General features: G+C 44.4%; 1 non-coding gene across 1 annotated transcript; it reads right to left on the bottom strand.

Moving 5' to 3' along the window:
* Positions 1–13,233: 13,233 nt before the first annotated feature.
* TRNAS-GGA (transfer RNA serine (anticodon GGA)) lies at positions 13,234–13,308 on the bottom strand. The gene has a single exon. It is a non-coding gene; the product is annotated as a tRNA-Ser (tRNA).
* Positions 13,309–13,833: the final 525 nt, after the last annotated feature.

Here is a 13,833-nt window from a genome sequence, read left to right as displayed (position 1 = left end):
GGCCAAGCTTTTTCTGAGGCAGGTAGAAAAAATGACGTTTAGTTTCACATGCGTGTAAGGAGATGTTGGCGCATCACAGAGGCGCAGGCAGCTTCTCTGTTCCGACGTTGAACACCTTGTACCTAATATCTCGAATACCAGGACAGAGCCACAAACGATGATGGCTGTCCGTCGTACACGCGGGAGTCGGGCACTTAATGACACGTTGCAGTATGATCAGGTGCATATATCCAAACATGAGAGCAGGGGAAGGGCGGGGTATTCTGTAAGCGTCCACCTAATGGGCATGGCCGTTTCGCCTGCTGCTGAAGTTCTGATTATTTGGGCTGGCGTACGTGTCAGAAGGAGACAGGCGCCCTCTGCCAATCAACACTTCAGCAGCAAACGGAAGGGACATCTCCAATAGGTGGATAATTACAAAATGCCCCACGAGGTGTCAGGGACATCCAAACACGAAGAGCGCTGAAGACAAACTTTGTTCACCCGAGAAAGGGGAAAGATTGCGGGGAAGGAAGCAGACCCACGGAGCTGTAAATGCGCATGTTGTCCCGTTGACAAATGGGTGTCTGGGCTTGGAGGAAAGCTGGATGGTTAGAAGGAAGCCAGCATGTTCAACTTCATTAGTGCACCTATACTTGATTGAGTTGAGCATCTGGACATGTCCAAGGCGTCGCTTGCTGCGGATTAGAAAATTCGCGGTCGCGCACTGCAAGCCATTTTTCATATAAGTAAGCGAATCGGCACGATGGACAGCGTTTTCAACAGTGCGCCTTCATACTTGTGTACAAAACACAACATAACAAAATTTAGCCTCACGTTCGTTGCGTTTGCAGTCACTCTATAGTGTGCCTAAAGTTTTTGCAACGTTTGCCTTACTGCACGCGAGTTCAGTTGCAGGACCACCAGACTAGTATGGAACGTGCCCTGTGGTTTTCGCGGACTGCTGAGATGCTCTTGACCGCTATATGGGTGAATATAATATCACTGCAACTACTTTTCAGCATACTACAGTGTTTGCATTCGACGTCTGCCCATTTGTGCTCCGACGGCGTTAGACGGAGCTGCCGACAGGGAAGGAAGCCGAGGACACGCTGACTGGTGACCTTATGATTTATTGCCGGTAAAAGCACCGCCATTGCACATTCATGGCCCCATCACAGGCATCGACAATCGGTGGTCCGTGAGCCGGATCCGAACCGAAAGGCGATGTCATGCGGCAGTCATCCCGTGCCTAAGACAGGTAGCCAACCCTTTCGCACGCTCTGTCAAAGGTACTTGATACGTTTGAAATGACTGTAGCTGCTTGAAACGTTTACAAGGTTGCGTCATTCGGGATCGGGTAAACGTGCGGTTGCATTTGGATGCATAATTGTATTTTCTCAGTGTCACTTCGTTTTTTTTCCTCTTCTAATATTTGTCAACTATTTATTTTATAGTCGTAGATCGCTGTTAGCGAAGGCCGCCGTGCCCCAGGTGGTTACCGAAAGAACAAACGGGTCTCATATGTGTCCGGTATTGATAGGATGATTCCTTACGAAGACCTGCGTGAAGACCAAACCTGCTGAAGATATAATTACGTATTGGTGTTTTGAATGAGCAAATAAATTTCGCGGAAATGCGCGAAGTAGACCACGTTTCCCGAACTTCCATGCCATTCCCCTTCCTCCTCTTTACTCGCGGTCTTATTTCTACGGACATTTTCTTTCCTGTGAAGACAGGCGTTGTGACACACCTGGGGATAATAGCCAGTCATTTTCTCCCTCTCTCTTTGACCGTTTTATATACACAAACACATAATTGACAAAAACTAGGCCAGAGCTTAGCACGACTACATCTAAGTATGCGACTGCAGGCTTAGACTGTGATGACTGGCACGTTTCGTTTTGGCAACTGCGCGCGCAAGCCTCATCACGGGCGACCTTGCGCACCTACATTTATCAAAGCGTCCTTTACCTCGTATCCTTTGTGTTACGTTTCAGACAAGCGGCTGTGACAGTGATGTCGCGTACCGGGCAAGAGGGACGGACTGTAACTGACGATGTGTTTGCTTTGTTATGTGCTCTCTCTCTCCTCCCATCTTTCATCCCCCCCATCCCGCTCCCATGTGTAGGGTAGCAAACCGGTTAGGCTACACTGGTTAACCTCCCTGCCTTCCTTCTCCACTTTTTCCTTCCTTCCTTCCTTCCTTCAGGCATCAAGTACAACGCCGTGGAAGCTACGCAAGAACTTTGGTCACGAAAATTTATCACTCCATGCTTTTCTGCGCGCCAACGGCGTTTGCTCGCGCGAGCATGCACGTGAGGCTGCCGCACCGGGCTGCAAATAAAAAAAACCAAAATGGAGAACAACGAAAAGCATTAACAGTCGTATACCACAGTTTGTTTGTTTCTCAGGATAAAACTTTTTCTCATTCAATATTGAGCCTATTCAGGGTGTTTTAGGGAACACTTTAATATTGTTGAAAGTTGCCTGCGGCAGATAGCTGAATTCTAGTGTATGAGCCGGTCTACTCGAAGCGGCGGACACTACTTGCACAAAAAAACGGAAATTCAAAGTTCACTAGTTAACAAGAATTTATCAATTAACTTTTTAGCTAATTATCTTATGACCCATATTGCAATTTACAAATTATAGCCGTGGAGTTCACCAGGCGGATCCACTTGAAACGAATTCTCAGGACGGCACCAATTTCGAGATGTAAATTCCTGAACTTTGCGGAGAAATGCATTGGCATTCCAGTTACTTGTGTGCTTCAGTGCATGAAACGACGTTTTGTGAACAAATTAAGTGGGACTCCAGTGCATTTCTCCGTAAAGCTAGGGAATTTATGTCTCGAAGCTGGTGTCATCTTGAAAATTCGTTCCAAGTGGATCCGCCTTGCGAACTCCACTGCTCGAATTTGTAAATTGCAATATAGGTCACATCGTAGTTATTTAACAACTTAATTAGTGAACTTTTATTGATTTGTCTATTTTGCATTTCAATTTCTTGTGCAAGTATTGTCTGCCACTTCGAGTAGACATGCTCATGAACTAGAATTGTGATATCTGCCACAGGCAACTTTTAAAGATATTGGAAAGTGTTCGCTGAAACACCCTGTAAATGAAGAACCGTTCCGTCGAAAAAACATCAAACTATTCTGTAAGCACGAACGCTGGCACTGCAAGAAGTACTTCCAAAGCGTTGAACCTTTGATATCTGAAACGGAGTGCACGGGCTTGCAATTTCATGCACAGTTTGACGCGCTCGCGTACTCTAAACCATAGTCAATATCTCCAAAGTGCCTGAAGTCCTCCTATAATGCTGTGAAGAAATGCGTGACCGACGGTGGCATCAAACTTCTGTCGTCCAGCACAGCAGTGCAGTGCTCTTACCATTTAGACCACGATCGCACGCATGCTTCTCTCGTGCCACACTGATTCTTTAAAACGCCTGGCTCTTGCGTCACGTGCCAGTTGTTCGCATTCTTCACTCGTGGCGGCTAGCGCTTTGATACGTGTTAGACCGCACTGCTTTCGGGATCGCTCACATTTTTAACGTGAATCATCCTTGTCCGAGTCAAACCAGTTTTTGTTGCCTACCTGGCCCTTCTCGTCGGTCGATCCAGGAGAGAGTTCAGTCAAAAATGTGTGCCACTGAGACCCTCTGGTGCGTGCCACTTGGTCGTTATGCCCATACCAGCCGTATGTATGTGTGCGGCTGGTATGTGCAAAAAATGTGCACGACTGGGTATGTGCAACTGGGGCCACTAGTTATGTCCGACTGGGTATGCTCTGGAGCCACTGAGTGTGTACCACTGGATATGTGCCGCTATTCAGCTGATCTCTTAGATGCCACCTTGTGCATGTGCCACTGAAAGTGTACGTACCCAAGAAGTGTCCAGGAGCTTTACGTCGGGTTGGGTGGCACCAGCGACTCAACGCATACTAACAGCCAAGCTGCCAGAAAGAAATATTAAAATAGTGTGGACACTGGCTCACGCCTCCCTGGAGAGCACTAAACTCGCCTACTCTAAAGCCCGAGAACATGCCGGCCAGGCCCTGGAGGACGCAGAAGAGCTCACTAGACTGACAACATATCAAGAAATCGCTCAACACTACAGACTCAACCGCAGAACATCCCCACGTCCAGAGCTCGCGAAGACTCAAGAGACAACACTCAGATCGTTGCAAACAAACATGTTCCCGCACCCAAGGAGGCTTCGTCTCATGTTCCCTACTCAATATGACGATCAATGTAAGTACTGCGAACAGTTGGGAACATTCCCGCACATTGTCATAGATTGCAAACAAAATCCAGAATTGCCTCCTCTACCCCCTGCCTCCCCCATCCCCCAAGAGCAGCGGGAGATGCTGCTGGGGATTCAGCTCCCACCTGTCGCACCAGATTATCTTGGTGGAGAGGGCGGTCGCAGCCAAGACGGCGCATGGATTCTCGTGAATAGGGAATCACTCCTGCAAATCAAATTAAGGATGTTCTCTCTCTCTCTCTCTATCTATCTGTCTATCTATCTATCTATCTATCTATCTATCTATCTATCTATCTATCTATCTATCTATCTATCTATCTATCTATCTATCTATCTATCTATCTATCTATCTATCTATCTTTCTCTCTCTCTCTGCCACCACTGGAATATGCCATTGGATATGTGCCGCTCTTCAATGAATGTATTTGACACAAATTTGGGTCAGTGGGTATCGCACTGAACGATGCAGATATAGTGACATCTAGAAAGTAGAGTTGAGTGTGGTTGGATTTTTTAAAGAGTGCCTTTGGGATTGGCCTGTGCTCTTAGTCCAGACGGTAAAACCTCCATTTTCTAAATTCCAACAAAAACTTATAGTTTAAACATGTATATGCTCAATTTCATTACGATTCCTTTTTTTCCATTCCTTAAGAATTGGCACTTCACTAACATAGTCAGGCGGTTTCCATTGTCTTTGTCGTCGCAGCAGCTCAGTTAATTTCAAACGGCACCAAGCACGGCTGCAACTTGTACCTCACTTTATGGTATGCCACACCTCTGCCGTAAAAGCTACATATTCGCTATTTCATCTATCCACTCTGGCAACCTATGTTTAACGGAGCACTTACGCTTATTTTCGAAGTTGTAGAAACTCTGGCAGACAATGACACACATAAGGGGACATCGCACTTGGAAAGTGCGAAGGTTTGTACGCAATTTTAAGGTAATTTAGTTAAATACTAAAATTGACCTTTACAATGATGGACCGGGCGTCGCCGACATTCATCGTGAAGTCGTGACAGATAGCGAAATTCGCTGGCATTGTGTAGCCGTGAGGCTAGGCACGGTGACGTCGCTCGTGGAACATGCGCAATAGTGGCGCACGCGTTTCTTACATGCAGCAGCCGGAGTGCGCATATGGAGCTGAACGAGCCATTCCTTCATGAAGTCACGACGTATCCGCTCCCTGCGCATGGAAGCCGAAATTGAAGCCGAGTTCACGAAAGCTTTTCGTTCCTAACAGTTATATTTGCCATTGACCGGACGCCTTCGCTAATAATAGGTTCAGCAGCAGGGTTGGCTCGAATTCTCTCTTACGAAACAATTCTAGCGTAAGAACTTTCTACCCTGATTCGGAGAAACAATTTCTACTGTAAATTATATAGGACTTTCTCTGGCTCTCGAGTAGTATATTTTGTTATGGTTTACAGCGCCTGGACTTGGTTTGGACATCCATTCAACGCAAAATAAAACAATATCGAAAGAAAATCCTAAAAATTTTGTCAGTGCTACTTTAAGTTATAGCTTTCTTTTGTGTGTGTGTGTGTGTGTGTGTGTGTGTGTGTGTGTGTGTGTGTGTGTGTGTGTGTGTGTGTGTGTGTGTGTGTGTGTGTGTGTGTGTGTGTGTGTGTGTGTGTGTGTGTGTGTGTGTGTGTGTGTGTGTGTGTGTGTGTGTGTATTTCAATTTCTCGCTGAGTGCCGCCAGAATTTTCCGCTATTGTCACTTTAAGCTAGTCGCTTGCTGAGTTACTGAATCACGTGCTTCCATAGTGTGGCGAAACGCGCATGCACGAACGCGTCGAAGTATCTGCGACTCTGCTAAAGACTGTGCGAAATGGCAAGACGGCAGTGAACACGTCATAAAATCTCGTTTTGAAAGGACCGAAGAATTAAGTAACTCAAACACATCTAAAACGCTTTCAAACTTGGTCTCGCTCGCTCAGTGTGCATCAGCGTAAAACGTCGAAATTGGGAGATCGGTCTCATATGGAGATGAAAAATCTACATTTCTTTTTTTCATAGTTAGCAGGCAACGCTACGGAAGTCACGGTAGTAGAAGTGTGTATTGGAAAGCATATTACTCGTGCGGTATTAGAAGTACCACTCCGAACGTCTCGCAGCGCAATTGATATCATTTTTTTTTCTGCGACCCTTTCTACGGATTAACTATACTTACCTGATGTTTCGGCCGTGGCTCTTCGTCGACAATTCCAAGGTCAATAAAATCCACAGGCACTTGATGCGAGTTTTCGTAAGTCGCTGTGTGTTGCACGTGAACGTATAACAACATTATAATCGCACAACGCGTCACCAAGCACCGCATTTTTTTCTTGCTGTGAATTTGTTCTCCGGAACTTTGAACGTGGCTCGTCGCTGGCGTCTTGGGGAGTGGGGCGTCGTTTGGCGCTGCTTGCATCGGCGTGCCGCTTCCGTCTTCTATAGTTCTCGCAAAGGCAATAAAATATATAAATAACAAATAAGGTGACGCTTACAAGATGTGCTCTGCGTCAGTCTCGCCGAACTAGCAGTAAATTGTTGCGAAATCGTCCACTTTCTTAAATGGCATATGTCGTGCTCTCGCCAAGTAGCCATTTTTGCTACTGCACATAATCACAGTTTTGTAAGATTTGACTGAGCAATATGCAGGCAGCTTCTTCATCGCCATTCGACCTCCTGCGGCGCAAATATGAAAAGATGACAATTGCTCGTTTGACATTTTGCCGTTACCATGGCACTTGAGGGATCGTTTCGCACGTTTATGTTTTCGCTTGTTGGAAATGTGAGAAGTATTCGCTAAAAGGAGCATAGATTTTTTTGTTATTCTTTATACGTGAGCGCTTTGCTAGAGCGAATTGCCTACCGAGTTTGCTTGTCTGCCTTATTTCTAACAGATTTGCCACTGTCCTTTTGAATTTCCTGCTGTATGCAGAGAACAAAAACTAGGAAGAAGAAAAAACGTGACGCACGTAAAGCCGATGTGCAGCAAAAAAATATATATATCACGCACATACTCCTCTGGGAGTCATCTAAGACATGCGTCAGCATTTGCTACTAATCGCCTACTTTTCGTCGACGTAGGCTGGCGTGTTTTAGTATAATGGCGAAAAACACCACGAAAGTCGTATAGAAAAACAGACAAACGTTGTTGCAACGCCGTGATGTTAATTAAACGAGCATAATCAGCAAAGTCATGCTGCCCGAAGCGCCGGTCAGCATGAACTTCTTTCTTCTTCTGCTGTAGCTCTTGGTCGCCATCATCATTCATTAACTCTTGTTGCTGTTGTTCATCGCTCGACCCAGGTGCCACCTTGAGTTGTTTCTGTCGTAAACTATATACTGCCGCTGACGCTCTGCAAATTTGCTTCACTCGCGAAACACGACAGACATGTGGTTTCGCACCGCTTTGTGGCAACGAATGGGTAGCGCAGAAGAATGCGATATGATCAGCGTACCGCATGCTTCTGCTCTGCCCACCCGTTCTCGCGAAGCCGCGCAAAACCACATCCGAGGAGAAGCCTAGTATCGATAAATCTGTTTCTATCACGGAAGAGTTTGTTACCGTCTCCGGTGCGCAAATGAATCACTCTATGAGCTCCAGCTTATAGTTTGGACGTTGGGCCATCAGACCACCACATTATGATGTCATTGAATGGTCTTGTCTGCCACCCAAACTGTGTCATCTAAATACCTGGAAGTTCCACTGCATACCTACAAGTTAGGTGCACACTACTGAAGAGAGAACTTTCCAGCCCTTTAGCGCTACACAAATATATTTGCCCGCACCATCTTTCAATATTTGGAAGAGCAGAAGCCTGCGCCATGTTTGTGACAATCATAGTTTTCTATGTCTTTCAGGCTTTTCACTGCGCGGGGATTTACATTCAACTTTCTCACAGAAATTCTTCAACATTGATATGGCCTTCCAGTTTTGAAACTATGAGACGCGAAAACATTTTTTGACCAGTGATTGCTGGAGGGTTAGGGTTGGCGCATTTGTGCGTGAGACAGTTAATCTTGCGATTTCTCTTTTTTCGGCACAGCTCTCATCCGATATTACGAGCCTTCTTTCAGGTTAACCTGGCTCATGTCCTGGAAGAATTGGTGGTGTCTTCGAATTTCCTTTCCAGGCTTTGTTTATGGAGGCTCATGCGTGAGGTTTACTTTTCTGCTGCTTTTCTAACTGTTTGTTCTTATAAAGATTATTTGAGTATGGATAATCAGTGAAAAAAATTTGGCAGAGCGATGTCGTATACGTGCTTAAAAGTCTCGACAACATTACATTGCCATGAAAAGATATTCTACGCAACGAAATCAATTCTCTTCGGCATCTTAGAGTAGCCAGCGCCACAACAACCGGTGGAGAGCCATCTTCTATTCCTTTTGGAACGGGGTCATCTTTCAGCTATTAAAAAAAAGATATTTAGAACGCTTCAGTTTTGTCCCTTATGTTCATACATCAATATCGCAGGCACGTCGCTTTGACATGCTAAGTTTCTGTGGTTTCTTGGCGTCGTGTCACAGATAGACGAAGTGGGCGTGGGCCGAAATCATTTTGACCAATCGCGGAAGGTTAATGGTGACAAAGGCGTAGAATCGGATGGGAACGGTTGTTGTTGTTGTTGTTGTTGTTGTTGTTGTTGTTGTTGTTGTTGTTGTTGTTGTTGTTGTTGTTGTTGTTGTTGTTGTTGTTGTTGTTGTTCGGCCTGATCACACATATTCCGTTTGTACACATCATCTTCAGGTGGAGACTTTTGAGGTTTTTCGTGACGTCTTCTGAGCTCAAAAACTCTAAGCAATTGTGGATGGCAACTTAAGAAAATCCAATAGAAATACATTGAAATACCTTGACGTTATAGCGTCCCAGCATCTGTTTTGAACTTAACAGTGTTGCGTGTTTGTTGAACAGAGCAAGTCAGACGCCCCACTGCTTTTAAGTAGTCGAGAGCTGTACCCAAATTCTGATGTCATAATGGTCCACAACAAGCTGTGCGATAAAGTAGTACTCCCACACCCATAGCTTAGCTTTAGAGATGCTGGACGTCATGCTGTACTTTGTTGGTTGCCTAAGGATACTTACTTGCATCATATGACGTGCGCTAGAAATTGAGCGTAGTTTTAACACCACTGTCAAGACATCTGCCGTAATGTAGTTTGTTAAAGTTGGGTTACTGAGTGTGGGTACAGATTATTTAGACAGCTGTGAACTGGTTTATAAATGTCCGGCACTGCTAATAATGTGTTCATATAATAATTGCCACTATATAACTACAGCACTGCTTTAAGAATTGCTGCCTCTTCGCTGGAACACCCGGTGTGAATACCGGGAATCGAATGTCCCAAATGTTAGAAATCTAAACAATGTAGAGCTTCACAACAAGGTGAAAACTGGAAATTGTCAACGGTGGGTGAACAAGGCAGGCCTCAGGCTGGAGCCGACGTTTGTACAAGGGGATTGCGTCAGAGCAACCGCCTTACGAAGTAGTTGGCCTGACGAAGACAAATTCCTATGTTCAAACGTTCGCACTGAAGCATCCCTTGCCCGGCTGCTGTAGATCACTTTAGATGTCATAGGACTCTTACAGTATTTTCTTTGTTCGTTTAAGTACATATTTAATGAAGATAGTTTGTGTAGCAATAAATTCGAGGAAGCAATAGTGTAGTGTAGCAATAGCTTCGAGGAATACGGACTCAGTCTCTTTTTCAGTTTCTCTTTCAGCATTCAGTTTTCTCTTTTCTTTGTAGTGTACGAATGTTCTAAGTATTGATTTTCCATTTAGAAACGTTGCATGTAAATCTTGTATATGCCAACCTATTGCTGTTCATGTGTACCTGAGGCACCGGATGCTCCCTCAAGCTGCTTTTAGCAGCTTTTATTGCCCAGTATGCCCTCTTCCCTGCAATGTTTTGCACCGCGCGAAAGAGGAATAAACTTTCTATTTATAACAATGCACTTCTATTCCAGTTAACGCTTCCCGTAAGCTTAGGTGACCGCTGAGAATTAACGTCATGTTGATGCGAAAGCGTCCAATGGCCCGTTGAGCGAAAAAGCCAGCCCCTGTTTGTAGCACCGAAAGGGCGCCAAAATTCGCCTTGCGATTGGTTGTGACGCCGCGTCACGAGCCTGCCTCCGCGGAGCAGAGCGGGCCAATGGGAACACCTCCTGCCGCGTTAGCGCACCAGGCGTTGCGTAAGGGGAGAGGGCACCGCAGCGACGCCACGTCACCCTCGCTCTCATTCTCGGAAGACTGTGCTATAGGCGAGTTCCTTGTACGCGCAAACTCTCGCCTGCTTTCTCTCTGTGCCTCGGTAAGGCCAAATCAAAACACGCCAAGCATCTCAACATGCTCGCTTGCCCAGAAGAACGTTATAACTTGAAGGACCGCTCAGCGGCCCTTCAATTTATTAATGCTTTCGCATTAACAAGTGCTTAGATGTTCTCGGATTTATTTATTTTAGTAGTGCGATTTGTGTCAGGGAAAGTGTCACTTTTCGTTTAGATCAGTTTTGCAGAGGCTCTTCTATAAATGTGAACATATTTCATGGCGATTTATGATGTATGACTTTTTTCTTGTTTTGTGCACCGTAAAGTGCAGTTAACAAATTTCATATGCAGTTTTATTACATTTGTAGCGTCATAAAATTGGCAGTTCATGTTAAGAAAAAAAGTACTTTTTTACTTTATTTGAAAGTTATTCAGAACCAAGCCGAAAAGTCTTTAGAATAGTCACTGGACTATAGGTTTCGTTTAGGTGTAGCACATTTTATTCAATATGTTGCTCCTCCGATTAATGAGCCCATTTCTGCGTTTCTTTTATCTTTGAATGGGAAAGGGCACAGAAAAGTCGCTCTTAGGCAGATAATGTGACTTCTTTTTTATGTTGGGCGACAGATGGCCTTGCTCTTACCGTCACATTGTTATTGGGAACATCTACCTAATGATTTCAAACCGCAAAGCCGCCTACATGCAGTTCTTTTATTTCACCTGAGTCGTGGCAAATGGCGTGATGAATCGACGTAGAAACATGCTCAGAGATAATTATCACCTCAGCGAGCGTTATTAATAGCACCTCCCATAGTTTTTCTTGGGGACCATGTGGCATTCGCCTGAAACGTAGAAACCAATTATGTAGCCAGAACTAAAACAAAAAAGGATGCAGACATTAAAATGTACTTTACTGTGTTACAATTCATAATGTATCTCGTCAGATACATAAATGGTCTAGAGGAAAACAATATATAATGCTTAATACTTGTTGCGGTGAAGTCTTCACTTTGTCTCATCTGCAAAGGAAGTCACCCTGTGATCCCCCAACAGGTGTATTGCTCGTTTTCATCTGTGTGATTTGGTCTGTGACTCTCCTGATTGATAGATACACACATTATTTGCCTCTGTTTTCTTCTGACATACTCATATGCCCGGTATTCCACATTAATGGATAGAGATTGTTACCACTGCCAGATGTTCCTGAACGCGCACCGAAATTTCGTTTAAGGCAATCGCACACAAATCTGCGTGGTGTATCGGAGATTGGCTTCGGCTTGGCTGCGTTATTAGCCCCTTAATTCGTATTCAAGAATTTACGGTCATTGAAGATAAAGCCTGATCGTATACAGACACTCGCGAAACTTACACCCCTTGAGGATACTGTATTGTTACCCTGTGTCCTGAAAAAAAAAATGTCGCAGTCACGCCCGAAAGGCGAAGCACCGATTGCGATAGCAAATTAGTAGATAGCAGTACGAAGTAATGGTAGTTTTCTCGGGCGCATAAACTGGTAAATATTGGCCTACTAAATAAATTAACAATGATAGAATGTTTAAGCGTGATTCAATGGCGTAGAAAGAAACGGACACTCAGAGACAGCGCTGTCTGGGTCGGGCATTCTGTGCCTCGGGTGGCCATTCGCGCGGCAATTTTGCGCGCATTTGCGGCCTTCTTTCACGCTCGGTAAAACACTTTTATGTAGCACGTATGGAGCAGCAGAAAGCTGTATCCGGAGGTTTTTCATGTCGGTCTATAATTTTCTCATTGGCACTTTTAATCTAACTATAATATTTGAGAAGTTGATTAAATAATTAGGGCAAATTATCTAACTAAGCGGTATGAAAAGAAAAGCTTGAGTATCGTCAAGTGACGGCAAACAACATTACATTTCTTCTGTCCAGCTACGTGGCATTACCATATTTTAATCTCTGGAATAAATTAGCTGGGACACCCTGGTGCTGGAGTTATCGCTTAAGCACCATTGCTGCTGCTGTTTTAGCGTGTGCACCGTAATTTCAGTATAATACAGTGCTAAAAGCTGCAGTATTTTAGCTATCAAAACGTAGTGTTTGATTGGCTGGCTTATCATGGATTTTAAATGGCACCCGTAAATACGGCATCCAAATGTGGATCGTCTTTTTTGACCCTACTCATGTGTCCTTGTCCTTAGTGTTCTTATTTTAACATTGTAATGCCCGTTTCATTTTTTTTTTTTTTGCACTGATTTCCTCAAGCATGTTCTTGCTGATTGGGCACTGTTTTACGTTGTTGTCACCCTGTGACCGGTTCCATCTGTCTCCTTATTGTGAACATTCTAACTGATTCCTTACCTTTCCGGCAAGGGCAATATTGATGGTAGTACCCTCCCATCATTTGGTCTTCTCTGCACCGCTGGCAGTGTTTCGCCCGCCGCCGACATGATCTTCCACCATTGCGACGCACACAGCACAGTTTTTTCCGGCATTCGTCGCTGTTCAAACAAGGATCGCCAAGTTTCTTCTGAAACCGATACGAAAACATGTTTCATGTGATTATATATATATATATATATATGTGTGTGTGTGTGTGTGTGTGTGAGGTAGTAGTTCTACGGAAACCCGCAAGGTGGAGAGAAGTAATGAATAAAGGGAAAATCAGACATCCACCCGTTTGTAGCAATTGCTACAAAGGAAACCCAAACTTTTCCTCGAAAGAAAAGCCTCATATTTGAAGAAAAATTCGTCCTGGTCCGGGACTCGAACCCGGGACCACCGCCTTTCCAGGGCAGCCGCTCTACCATCTGAGCTAACCAGGCGGCTAGCAGATGGCAGGGCGAAATCGAATTTGTCGACAGCACGAAGCAAAGGCAAGTGTTAGACGTTTCCTTTGTAGCAATTGCTACAAACGGGTGGATGTCTGATTTACCATTTATTCATATATATATATATATATATATAACATTAATTACCGTACGTAAAGAGGTGTTCGCGCCTCGCAGAGGCACCGGCTTCTTTTGTATTCTCGAACTTGCGATAATCAAACACTTTGCAATAAATAAAATGTCATATATTTAGAAATCATGTCATATTGCAAAAAAAGAAAATGGCAGAAAAGGTATTGCAGAAAAGAAAATAGTGCATGTTGTGGGCGAGTCGGTCGTCCATCGTTAAGCAAGGTGCTGCGCAATACAAACATAGACAAAAAGGAGCATAAGGACTTCCCTTGATCATCACCCTTGTTCTTTTTCATAAGAACCTTTAGTTACACGTTAGGTTCGTTGCCTTTGCAGGAAGAAACAAAATATAAGTATTTGGGTGTCACAATTACTCACAATTTATCA

This window comes from Dermacentor variabilis, chromosome 9, assembly GCF_050947875.1.
Source record: "Dermacentor variabilis isolate Ectoservices chromosome 9, ASM5094787v1, whole genome shotgun sequence".
In the NCBI taxonomy this organism is placed as follows: domain Eukaryota; kingdom Metazoa; phylum Arthropoda; class Arachnida; order Ixodida; family Ixodidae; genus Dermacentor; species Dermacentor variabilis.
The sequence above is the reverse complement of the archived record's forward strand: the minus strand, read 5'-3'. Positions and strand labels throughout refer to the sequence as shown.